Source organism: Pristiophorus japonicus, chromosome 20 (assembly GCF_044704955.1).
Source record: "Pristiophorus japonicus isolate sPriJap1 chromosome 20, sPriJap1.hap1, whole genome shotgun sequence".
Lineage (NCBI taxonomy): Eukaryota > Metazoa > Chordata > Chondrichthyes > Pristiophoridae > Pristiophorus > Pristiophorus japonicus.
In genome coordinates this window covers 81,087,497-81,100,803 of record NC_091996.1, presented here as the reverse complement: position 1 = coordinate 81,100,803, position 13,307 = coordinate 81,087,497, and the positions used below count along the sequence as shown (strand labels likewise).

Genomic DNA, 13,307 nt, shown 5'->3' with positions numbered 1-13,307 from the left:
TAGAATTCCTGGGGATGAGGGGAGGAGTAGACGGGATGAGCCCTACTGCGTCCAAGACGGAAGCGATCCAGAGAGCACCCAGATCCCGTAACACGACGGAGCTGCGTTTGTTCCTGGGGCTCCCAAACTATTTGGTAACTTTCTTCCCAAATTGAGCACGCTGCTAGAGCCGCGACACGTGCTCCTAAGCAAAGGTCTCGAATGGGTCTAGGGGGGACAGCCATGAAAGGGCTTTTAATAGAGCACACAATTTGTTATGTTCCAACAATCTGTTAACGCGATATGACCCATGTAAGAAACTTGTGTTAACGTGCGATGCGTCGTCCTATGATGTCGGGTTTGTGTTGCAGCCTGTCAATGCCAAGGGTCAGTTACAGCCGGTAGCTTATGCCTCCAGAAGTCTGTCCCAGGCAGAAAGGGGCTACGGGATGATAGAAAAGGAGGCGCTCGCATGTGTATATTCGGTAAAGAAAATGCACCAGTATCTGTTTGGCAGGAAATTTGAGCTGGAGACAGATCACAAACCCCTCACGTCCCTTTTGGCCGACAACAAGGCCATAAATGCAGACGCATCGGTCCGCATACAGAGGTGGGCACTCACGTTAGCCACCTATGACTACACAATTCGGCACAGACCGGGTACTGAAAACTGCGCCGATGCACTCAGCAGGCTCCCACCAGCCACCACTGAGGGGGCTACCGAGCATGCCGCTTTGATGGTCATGGCTGTTGAAGCTTTCGCAACCGATGGCTCACCCGTGACAGCCCGTCAGACTAAAGTCTGGACAAATTGAGACCCGCTATTGTCTCTAGTCAAGAAATGTGTCCTGAATGGGGACTGGGCAGCCACGTACAGGGCATGCCCTGAGGAATTTAAACCATTTCACAGGGGCAGGGATGAACTCTCGATTCAGGCCGATTGCCTACTGTGGGGAAACCGCGTAGTCATGCCCCAGATGGGCAGAGAGGTGTTCATCAGAGAACTCCACAATGAGCATCCGGGCATTGTCATGATGAAGGCAATTGCCAGGTCACACGTTTGGTGGCCAGGGATAGATGCAGATCTGGAAGTTTGTGTTCGCAGGTACAACACGTGTGCCCAGCTGGGCAATGCGCCCAGGGAAGCCCCCCTTAGCCCCTGGCCATGGCCCGCCAAGCCTTGGTCATGCATCCATGATGACTACGCAGGTCCTTTCATCGGAAAAATGTTTTTGGTTGTAGTAGACGCTCACTCCAAATGGATCGAGTGTGACATTTTAAATTCAAGCACATCCTCTGCCACGGTAGAAAGTCTACGGGCAATGTTCGCCGCCCACAGTCTAGCGGACATCTTGGTCAGCGACAATGGCCCGTGCTTCACAAGCACTGAATTCCAGGACTTCATGGCAGGCAATGGAATTAACCATGTCAGAAAGGCACCGTTCAAGCCAGCCTCAAACGGCCAGGCAGAACGAAAAGTGCAGATAATCAAACAGGGGATGCTCAGAATCCAAGGGGGTTCCCTACAAAGCCACTTATCACGCCTCCTGTTGGCCAATAGATCCCGACCACACTCGCTCACAGGGGTTCCACCCGCAGGGCTGCTAATGATAAGGATGCTCAAATCCCGTTATCCCTTATACACCACACCATGAAAGAAATTGTTGAGAGCAGGCGCCAATCACAATATAACTACCATGACAGGAATGCAGGGGATATATTGGTGTAAACGACCCTGTTGTTGTCCACAACTACACTGCAGGGCCTAAATGGCTCGCAGGCACTGTGATTGCCAAAGAGGGCAATAGGATTCTGGTAGTTAAACTAACCAATGGACAAATCTGCCGCAAACACGTGGATCAAACAAAAAGGAGGTTCAGCAACCCCATAGAAGAAGCAGAGGAAGAACATGATAGAGAGTTCACTCTAGCACAGGTGACCGAACACCGGAACCAAAGGGAGGAGAGCCCAGTCACTGTGGGCAGTCCGGATAGGCCTGAGGCACCGCAAACAGCAGACACACAGGCCAGCGCCCAACAACCGGAGCCCCAACTCAGGCGCTCTACAAGAGAGCGTAAACCACCAGAGAGACTCAACCTGTGATCCCAAAAAGACTTTGGGGTCATGTATTCAACCAGCATTGTAACCCATTTTTAAATTCAAAACCTTATAAAATTGACGACATGCAGCCAACGTGCAAAAGTAAGAATTCTTTTAATCACCGTTAATTAGCCGATAACCTTCTTCAGAATGAAATGAATAATAATATAATTACTGAGGAACAGTGGTATCCTCAATCATTCATTTTCTCTTTACATGTGATGAAGTTTTATCCCTATCTCATTTACACGCTGTATGAGAATGGTTTAAAATTGTAAGTGTTTATGACTCAGTTGTAAAACCATTGATTGTGTGTGTGTCTATACTTGATAGGAGGAGCACTTGAGACCGAAGTTCCAGTTCTGTATATGTACCAATAGAATCAATTTCCACCAGTTTCTTTAAACCCAGTAACATAATTTATTTCTAATGGGCTGGATGGAACATGATCCATGTAAAAAATTGTTATCGTTTTACTTGAACTGAATGCTCATAAAATATTGGAGTGGGAACTAATTGGATAACAGCACAGCTGGCAACATTTGCGGAATAGATTCGTGCAGCCAAAACGCACAATGACAACCTGGGACTGTGCGGCACCAAATACTCGGGGAAAAACAGTTAAACACTTCGTCCCTGGGTTGGCTCGAACCACCAACCTTTCGGTTAACAGCCGAACGCGCTAACCCATTGCGCCACAGAGACTGATGGAAGTATAAGGTGCAAGACATCCAAAACCAGGGCGTCAGTCAATTAAAGCTTCAGATTGCTCCGACCGGGATGGAACTTGTCCACTCTCAGTTGTACTTTTCCCAAATAAATGGAGGGACATTCATTGTGGATGTGTGGAAGCAGTCTTGTCCCGCACACTGCAGACACTTCCATGTCACCGCCAACCAGCTCTCCCACAACCGGTGTGATCTACCTTCCAGCCTTCCGGTGCCTTGTCTGTGACAAAGTATTCTGATTGTCCCGAAGCCGGTATTAGGTTTGAATTCCTTTTCAGCTCCTGACTGCGGATATTCCTGTGATTAAACGGGAACTAAATGCTTACAGGGACAGTTGGATTCACCGTTTCTTTGCTTGGTGAAATTTCAAAGATTGAAAGCAACGCACATCAACCCCAAACGTCCCGTGAGATGGAAGCCCAGTTGCTGTTTCAAGCTTGAATGCAGGTACAAGCAGAACTTATTCAAAGAAAGTCCAAGTCCCTGAGACGCCTGATTATTTGCACCAAACTCTTTGCAAAGAGTTGAGGTACATGTTTGGTGATCTGGGCACATCTTTCCCCAAACTACAACACTTCAAACATAACTCAATGGCTGTAAAGCGCTTTGGGGCGTCATGAGTTCCTGAAAGGCGCTGCAGATATGCAAGTCCTTCTTTGCAAAAGTTCGATGCAATTTCAAAATATGCGAGCAATATCAGGGCTCCTCTGGGACCCCTCGTAAATTTCAATTAACAACTCCGAAGGGAAATCACAGCCCGAGACCAACGAGCCAACTGTTTGACAAACGTGAAGATAAGGTGTAACCATGATCAAAGCATTTTTTTGTGTGTCGCTATTCAGAACATAAGAACTTAAGAACTAGGAGCAGGAGTAGGCCATATGGCCCCTCGAGCCTGCTCCACCATTTAATATGATCATGGCTGATCCGATCATGGACTCAAGTCCACATCCCTGCCCGTTCCCCATAAGCCTTATTCCCTTATCAGTTAAGAAGCTATCTCTGTCTTAAATGTATTAAATGTCGTGGCTTTCTCAGCTCTCTGATGCAGTGAGTTCGACAGATTTACAACCCTCTGAGAGAAGAAATTCCTCCTCATCACAGATTTAAATGGGCAGCCCCTTATTCTGAGATTATGCCCCCTAGTTCTAGTCTCCCCTATCAGTGGAACCATCCTCTCTGCATCCACCTTATCAAGCTCCCTCATTACCTTATACGTTTCGATAAGATCACCTCTCATTCTTCTGAATTCCAATGAGTAGAGGCCCAACCTACTCAACCTTTTCTCATAAGTCAACCCCCTCATCTCCGGAGTCAACCCAGTGAACCTTCTCTGAACTGCCTCCAAAGCAAGTATATCCTTTAGTAAATATTGTAAGTGTTTGTGATCCTCGCCCAATTGCCAGATGGACGGTTTGAATCGCCCCCACCTTACGAAAGTTCTAGATCCGGAATTATTATTCAGAGTGTAAATTAAATGAGTCATGGAAAGGGATGCTTCAGTGATAAATCGTAGTATATTTATTTGGTCTAACATACACTGTCTAAAACATGCACTGCTAAAAGAAATCACTGTCTCTGTGGAGAATAAAATCCCGGTTACAAACAACATACATACAGTACAGAAATGAACCTAGTAACACGCAGTAATTCCCTGGTGGATTCTAACCCCACCCCTACCAATGAATTACCCTCCCCAGAATAGCCCTGGAAAGCTTCACTTCTGAGAAAACCCTGAGCCCTTACCCAGCTGGCCTGGGATATCTGGTTACTGGCTTGGGACACTCGCGACCATGTTCACCACCACACGCAGCCCGTTTCCTTGCTCAGCTCAGCTGTGGGAAGTCACTGCCTGGTCTTCAGTCTCAGTGGCTTCTTCTGCAGTACTGCGGCCCCTTCCTCTGGTACATCGATCGGTGGAGCGAGAGCGAGAGGGAGAGGGGGCTCTCTCTAGACACAAGCTGCAAGCTGCAAGCTCCAAGCTTCACACCAAGCTCCAAGCTAAAAATAAAGTGGAAAGGACCCTGTCTTTCTGGGAGTCTTGCTACCCCTATCTTGTCCGCCAATCTTTAAAACCCCTTTGTTTCTAAGCACGGGTACTTAGTCAGTGATGGGCCATCCCTCCCATGCATTGGGCTGATGGCCCTTAGTCTGGGTATCTCTCTGAGCCTTTGTGTTGGGAAAGACCTAGCTCCTCCTTGGCTGGCCAGGCTGGTGGGTTCATTGTTCTGTGTCTCCTTCTGAGATGGAGGTGAGAAGTGCTTTTACAAATTAGAGTGGCTTTGTCAGTGGCCCCCCTTCCTGGCCGACAGCTCTTTTGTCATTGGATGACTGACAGCTCTTTTGTCCGAGCGAACTGCCATGCGGTCTCTGGAGTTTTAACAAAACCAGCTTTTTTACATATCTGCGCAGGGTGTCCCCAGCATAGGGAAAATAGCCTCAGAAAAATAAAATCCACAAAATATTCTCGACTGAGTCCATTCTTTAAACAGAAACTTTGCGATGTCTTCATTACGCTCTGCTAATTATCGATCTTGCCACGTAAAAAGTGCGTTGGCATTGCAATGCATTAATGTAAAATTAATGAAAAGAAAATGCAACGTTTTATCGAGTGCAAAACATGCAGTGCCTGCATTTCAAAAAGCATTGCTTTTATTCATTCTGCGGAATGCATATTGTACAGATAATCTCAGCACACATTGTGCAGGCAAAGGCAACATTAGACAACAAAGTGATTTGTCCTCCGCTGATTTGCAGCAGATAACTGACGGTTGAGCACACAATTTGACAACTAGACTTGTAGATCAAGCATTAATGAAAAAGGCAACAAAACTGCCCACCAGCACCAGGTGTCTTTCACTTGTTTGTCCCAAATTTTCAGCAGCTGGGACAACAAGAATTTAGGTTTCACCGAGATTTAAACTCAGATCGCTAGATTTAAAATCAAGAGGGCCCACCATTACACCATGGAACCAACTATTCCAAAACTTTTGAACCATACTTCATCACAGACAAGGCACCGGAAGGCTGGAAGGTAGATCACACCGGTTGTGGGAGAGCTGGTTGGTGGTGACATGGAAGTGTCTGCAGTGTGCGGGACCAGACTGCTTCCACACATCCACAATGAATGTCCCACACTTTACTTGGGAAAAGTACAACTGAGAGTGGATAAGTTCCATCCCGGTCGGAGCAATCTGAAGCTTTAACTGACTGACACCCTGGTTTTGCATGTCTTGCAGTGTGTATCTGTGGCGCAATGGTTTAGTGCATTCGGCTGGTAACTGAAAGGTGGGTAATCCAAACCCATCTCCGGGCGAAGCCTTTTAATGTTTTTCCCCGAGGATTCGGTGCCGCACAGTTCCGGGTTGTCATTGTGCATTTTGGCTTCACGAATATATTCCGCAAACATTGCAAGCTTTGCTGTTATCCAGTGAGTTCCCACTCCAATACTTTTATGAGCATTCAGCACAAGTAAAACGATAACAATTTTTTACATGGATCATGTTCCTCCATCCAGTCCAATCAAAATAAATTATGTTATTGGGTTTAAAGGAACTGGTGAAAATTGATTCTATTGATGCATATCTCGAACTGGAACTTTGGTCTCAAGTGCTCCTCCTATCAAGAATAGACACACACACAATCAATGGTTTTACAACTGAGTCATAAACACTTACAATTTCTCATACAGCATGTAAATGAGATCGGGCAAAAAATTCATCACATGTAAAGAGAAAATGAATGATTAAAGATACTACTGTCCCTCAGTAGCTATATTAATATTTATTTCATCCTGAAAAAGGTGATCGGTTATTTAACTGTGATTTAATTAATTCTTATTTTTTCTTATTAGCTGCATGTCTTCAATCTTATAAGGTTTTGAATTGAAAAAAGCTGTTACAGAAGTTACCGCCCTGACCTGGAATCGAAGCTGTTTTTCGGTGGTACAAGGAGTGGTTTTACCCAATCATTTAAAGGTGATTTCAAAGAATGACGTGGCGTTAAATTCAGATCAAGGTTACGATGTGTTTCGGTGTGAAACAAGTGGATTGAAAAGGACAATAATGACACCAAGCATTACGATGCAGCGATGCAGCAATGCAGCATTACCTGTTGGTCCAGTGATTAGGATTCGGCGCTCTCACCACCGCGGCCCTGGGTCGATTTCCGGCCAGGGAAATTGCACTTCCATCAAAATTAAAACCTTATAAGAAAGAGTTACATGCATCTCATGTGGAAAAAAAGATTCGTTGATTTAAACATCATTAATTAATCCATTGTAGAACTTCAATCATTTAATTTGCCCTGAGTACGTGAGGAACTTTTATCCCGACCTCATTGTATTTTAGTAGCATGGTCCAGCCCCGGTATCTCCACCTGTGAAAGTAGGAAACTGCTGGAAATACACAACAGGACGGGTAGCCTTTGACAAACAATTAAACCCAGGTTACAGACTCTCTCCCTTCCCCTGCCCTTTGCGGGACACTTGTTCCCCTTTAATTTTACAGACTGACTGAGTTCACTAACCGCGGGGAGAGAGTAGGTGTCTCCGCGGCCCCACTGTGCTAACATGGAAGATAACACGATGGGGATGTGGGGTGGTGGGTGGGGATCAGTGACATGTTTGTGTAAAGGGCAGCGGAGGAGAAGGATTGACAGCTGTCAGTGAGGGACAGAAGTTGTTTAAGGTGAGCCAACACATTCCCGATCAGCACAGAAGGCATTCACTGGTCAGCTGCCCTCTGCTGTACTTCTGGTCAGAGCGGTTTCCGCAGTGGAGCCGTTATCACATTTGCTTTCCACGTGAAAGGATCCCGTGCAGGAAGATTATGTTTAAACTTTCTGTGGATGAACAGCCATGGGCGAGTTTATTCTCCTGTCAAAAGGGTGACAGTGGCTTCTCCCTTATTCTTTAATTGCACTTTATTTCACTTCATTAAATAGATACATTTGAGTGAGAGAAATTGTTCCAGAGTGTCGCCCACTTCATCTTTTGTTCCCTCTTAAACACATAAAATGAGGCCGGGGGAATAAATCCAGAAAACAATGCTGAGGGATATAGACAAGAGGAAGAGAGAAGGGGAAATACTGCCTCTACACACCGGAGAAGTGTGAGCTTGTGGACCGGAGAAGTTGCAGCTGCTGGAGCTGTGCGTTTTATCGGGGAGGGACGGGGGGAGAGCCCGCCGAGCGACCGGAGAAGCTGAGAAGCTGCTGTGCTTTTCATCGGGTTTGACACTGTTTAAAAATGGCCGAGTGCCAAGTTTTCTCTCCCTACTGCCCATGTGCGAAGGTGCCGGCAGTGGTTTCGGCGCAGGCATTTGGCTCCGCCCCCCACTTCACCATCGACACCACGCCAGGACTCCGGGGACTGTACACAGCGGCCAGGATGGGGAGAGTTTTTCCCCAAGCCGTTTCCAGCGCGCAAAGTCAATGCGCTTGAGGTCAGTGCGCCGACAAAACTGCTTGGGGAAAATCTAGCCCTTGAAGAGTAAGGAGTGCACTGAAGGAAATACAAATATGTTTCCCGAGCAACTGTCAAATTTTAATAACTTTTTATACAACCATCGAATCAGCAAAAAAACAGGGCACTCGGCCCATAGTACCTAATATATAGCCCACAGTACAAGAGTAAGGAAGTCTTGTTACAATTGTACAGGGCCCTGGTGAGACCACACCTGGAGTACTGCGCACGGTTTTGGTCTCCTTATCTGAGGAAGGATACACTTGCCTGGGAGGTGGTACAACAGAGGTTCACCAGATTGATTCCTGGGATGAGAGGACTGTCTTAAGTTGAGAGATTGTGTAGAATGGGCCGATACTCTCCGGAGTTTCGAAGAATGAGAGGTGATCTCATTGAAACACACAATATTCTGAAGGGGATTGACAGGGTAGATGCTGAGAGGTTGTTTCCCCCGGGCTGGAGTGTCTAGAACCAGGGGGCACAGTCTCAGGTTAAGGGGTCGGCCATTTAAGACAGAGATGAGGAGGAATTTCTTCACTCAGAGGGATATGAATCTTTGGAATTTTCTGCCCCACAGGCCTGTGGATGCTGAGTCTCTGAATATATTCAAGGCTGCGTTAGATAGATTTTTCGAGTCTCTGGGAATCAAGGGATCGAGAGATCACTGGAGTTTGGAAGAATGAGAGGGGATCTCATGGAAACATATAAAATTCTGACGGGACTGGACAGGTCCCGATGTCGGGGAAGTCCAGATCCAGGGGTCGGAGACTAAGGGATAAGGGGTAAGCCATTCAGGACTGAGATGAGGAGAAACTTCTTCGCTCAGAGAGTTGTTAACCCGTGGAATTCTCTGCTGCAGAGTTGTTGATGCCAGTGTGTTAGATATATTCAAGAGGGAGTTCAATGTGGCCCTTATAGCTAAAGGGATCAAGGGGTATGGAGAGAAAGCAGGAAAGGGGTACTGAGCTGAATGATCATCCATGATCTTATTGAATGGTGGTGCAGGCTCGAAGGGCCGAACGCCTACTCCTGCACCTATTTTCTATGTTTCGATGTTTCTATGTCCTGCTACTGCTTCTTTAATAAATGATTCCAACATTTGCCCAACCATAGATGTTAGGCTAACTGGTCTATAGTTTCCTGCTTTTTGTCTGCCTCCCTTTTTAAATCGGGGCATTACATTTGCAGTTTTCCAATCTGCTGGGTCCTCCCCAGAATCCAGCGAGTGCATGTCCACAGATCCCTGAAAGTAGCAGGCCAGGTAGCTAAGGTGGTTGAGAAGAAATATGGAATGATTGCCTTTATTAGCCGAGGCATAGAATACAAGAGATGGGGTCGGTGGGGCAGGTTAGGTCACAGCTGGAGTACTGCGTGCAGTTCTGGTCGCCATATTACAGGAAGGACATGATTGCACTGAAGATGGTGCAGAGGAGATTTACGAGGATGTTGCCGGCAGTGGAGAATCTTAGCCATGAGACAGATTAGATAGGCTGGATTTGTTTTCCATGGAACAGAGCCTGAGGGGAGACCTCATTGAGGTGTATAAAATGATGAGGGTCCGAGATATAGTGGATAGAAAGGACCTATTTTCCTTAGCAGAGGGATCAACAACAAGGAGGCATAAATTTAAAGTAATTGGTCGAAAGTTTAGAGGGGATATTTCTTCACGCAGAGGGTTGTGGGGGTCTGGAACTCACTGCCTGAAAGGGTGGTAGAGGCAGAAACCCTCACCACATTTAAAAAGTGCTTGGATGTGCACCTGAACTGCAGTAACCTGCAGGGTTATGGACCTAGAGCTGGAAAGTGGGATTAGGCTGGATAGTCTCTTGTTGGCCGGCGCGGACACCATTGGCCGAAATGGCCTCCTTCTGTGCTGTAAACTTATTTGATTCTATGAACTCGTTTGCAAAGAGTTGAGGTGATTTGGGCACATCTTTCCTCACATTACAACATTTCAAAGGCAACTCAACGGCTGTAAAGCGCTTTGGGGCATCATGAGTTCCTGACAGACGCTGCAGAAATGCAAGTCCTTCTTTGCAAAATTTCAAAACAAATTCAAGGCTGGTCTGGGATTTGAAACCAGGATTTTTCTGCAAATTTCAAGTAACAACTGCGAAACAAGAATCATACCCCTCGACCAACAAACCACCTGCTCAGCAAATGTGGAGATAAGATGTCACCATTATTGAAGCATTTTTAGTGTGTGTTGCTGTTCTTGATCGGAGCAGCACATGAGACGGAATCAGTGACTTTGCCTTTTCGACATGTTTTCTGAAGTGCCGCACGGTCCCACTCCTGCAGTCAATGAGCTGTTGGGACGTTAATGTATCCATCATCATCATCATCATAGGCGGTCCCTCGAAACGAGGATGTCTTGCTTTCACGTCGAAAAAGGATGAGTTCACAGGCGTTTCAATGAAGGACCCAAACTACATCCCGAAGGGTGGAAGATGCCTGTGCATGGATTTTTTTAACGTGTGGTGGCCGTTGCACCCCAGCCATCACACGGGCTTGACAGAGCGAGGTCTTGGTCCAGTGGCAAGGGTTAACCAAGACGACTGGAGACCAGCTCTGCTGCACGGACCCAGTGTGCACACATATCGCAGTGTGGGCTGGTCCGTGCTGCCCCTGGGCCCCTGGTCCCAAACTCATGCCTCCCCTGGGCCCCGATCACGTCCCTCTACAGTCTCTCGCCGCTCCTTCGCCCCGATCTCGCCGCTCCTGCTGTATCTGCCCACGCTCCAATCACCGACCTGGACCTTGATGACGTCACTCTCCGCTGCCGCCGCCCTCCTGCACCAGCTCGCGCTGCTCCCTGGAGTATTCTCCTGGGATCTCCAAGCTGCTCCCAGGGCCGCTCGCCGTTCCTTTTATGGCCCCGACCTGCCGCTGGTGTTCTCCCGTTAATGTATCCAGGCTGTGGGTGGCCACCCCGAGCGCAGCTGAGGGGTTTCTGCATTAGTTCTGGGTGGGGACAGTATCTTTCCCCTTCTCTCTTCCTCTATATCCCTGTGCTTTTATTTCTCTATTTATTCCCCCTGTCTCAGTTTCTAGCGTTTAAAAGGGAACAAAAGATGAAATGGGTATCACTGTGGAACAATTTCTCTCACTCAAAGTTCGACGCACTCCCGTTGCACCATGAGGTCTCGGTAGCGAGCCGTTGATATTCAGGTTCATATATAAATATATATGAATATATCTACATGTATCATAACCGTTCCCTGGTGGTCGAGGGGTTAAGATCCGGCGCACTAAACTGATTTCAATTCTCGATCAATTCATCGCATAAAAATAATTGAGTTCTGTGAGACGATTAATAATTGCTGTAATCACCATGAATACCAATACTTTCTGTGATAGACCGAGCTTACAGACGATCTGGCTTCTCCTGCCCTTTGCCGGGCACGTGTTGGGGGTTTAATTTTGTAAATTGGGCGAGTTCGCTGATCGCGGGGAGACAGTAGGAGCCTCTGTGGCCCCACTGTGAGGATATGGAAGTGAACACGGTGGCTGGGTGATCCGTGACATTTCTGTAAAGGGCAGTGGAGGAGAAGGATTGAGAACTTTCAGTGTGGGACAGAAGTTGTTTCAGGTGAGCCAACACATTCCCGATCAGCACAGAGGGAGCTCACTGGTCAGCTCCCCTCTGTTGGGGCTGTTGTGCCAGAGGTTTCTGTCGTGTAGTGGTTATCACATTTGCTTTATACATGAAATGTACCGGGTTTGATTCTGGGTAGAAACATTATGTTTAAACTTGCTATAAGGGAACAATCGGAGGAGAGTTTAGTCTCCTGGAAAATGCTGCCTGACCTGCTGAGATTTCCAGCGTTTGCTGTCGTTATTTGCTATTTATTCTCCTGGTAAAAGGGCTCCCTTATTCCTGAATTGCTCTTTATTTAACCAATAAATAGATAACTTTCAGTGAGAGAAAACGGATCCACCGGGGACCTTTCGCGTGTGAGGCCAACGTGATATCCGCTACACTGCAGCCCATCAAAGGGCGAGAAACCACTGAATATAAAGGATGAGCTCACAAATATCAGGGACAGTGCAGTCTGGTCAACGTCAAACCCTCCTTTCTTATTCAGCAGAGGCATGAACGGGAGTCAGACGCCACAAAGTTTAATTAAAGATACAAATACAAGTAACACTTCCAAATCTTTTCACTGTAAAATTCTTTCACTTTATTTGAAATCCTACTGCGTTGAATCTGAAAATGATCACCATGGGATTTTATCTTCACGACTGATTCTAATTTATCTGCACGGAAGGAATAACCGGTGTTGTTAAATTTGACAAAAGTTGCCCCAGATTCCTGGTGACATCGGCAATACAGTGTGTAAAATGGGTTAACATGCTGAAGAACATAAGAACAAAAGAAATAGGTGCAGGAGTCGGTCATACGCCCCTCGAGCCTACTCCGCCTTTTAATACGATCATGGCCGATGTGATCATGGACTCAGGTCCACTTCCCTACCCGCTCCCCAAAGCACAGGACAAATGATTGAAGTATCGACTGTCCCTCAGTTAGCATTTCTCTCATTGTGCAAGTGAAGGTGAGGGGTTAATTAATGATGCTTTTCCATGAAAACAACACAAAAGTTTAAGAAAAAAACATACGGTGACTGGCAGGTGAGCACTGCTTCTGACACCTGGTGGGAATGGGACGAGATTTTAAAGCCCCTTCTGTTGTGAAAGCTTCATATAGAGGAACATCTCAAACACATTGTGTAGGCCTCGTGGCGCAATGGTAGCGTGTCTGACTCCAGATCAGAAGGTTGCGTGTTCAAATCACGTCGAGGTCACTGTTCTTTTGGGTAATCCCGGAATTAATATTTTCTTTGCTGTTTGGCAATAACCAGACTTTTGTTCCAAGGTCTGTCTCATTGTTTCCCCGGTGTCAGGCAGAGATACGCCTGCTGCCCTCATTTAATTCATGTGCCAGGACACACAAGTTCAAAATCAACTTGCAGGTGACCACACACACCGGCGAGTGGTCTGAGGTGCTGTGATTAGATCGCAGTTTTCTCTGGAGG

General features: G+C 46.8%; 2 non-coding genes across 2 annotated transcripts; one reads left to right on the top strand and one right to left on the bottom strand.

Moving 5' to 3' along the window:
* Positions 1 to 2,710: 2,710 nt before the first annotated feature.
* On the bottom strand, positions 2,711 to 2,784 carry trnan-guu (transfer RNA asparagine (anticodon GUU)). Its single transcript has one exon. It is a non-coding gene; the product is annotated as a tRNA-Asn (tRNA).
* Positions 2,785 to 13,004: 10,220 nt separating this feature from the next.
* On the top strand, positions 13,005 to 13,076 carry trnaw-cca (transfer RNA tryptophan (anticodon CCA)). The gene has a single exon. It is a non-coding gene; the product is annotated as a tRNA-Trp (tRNA).
* Positions 13,077 to 13,307: the final 231 nt, after the last annotated feature.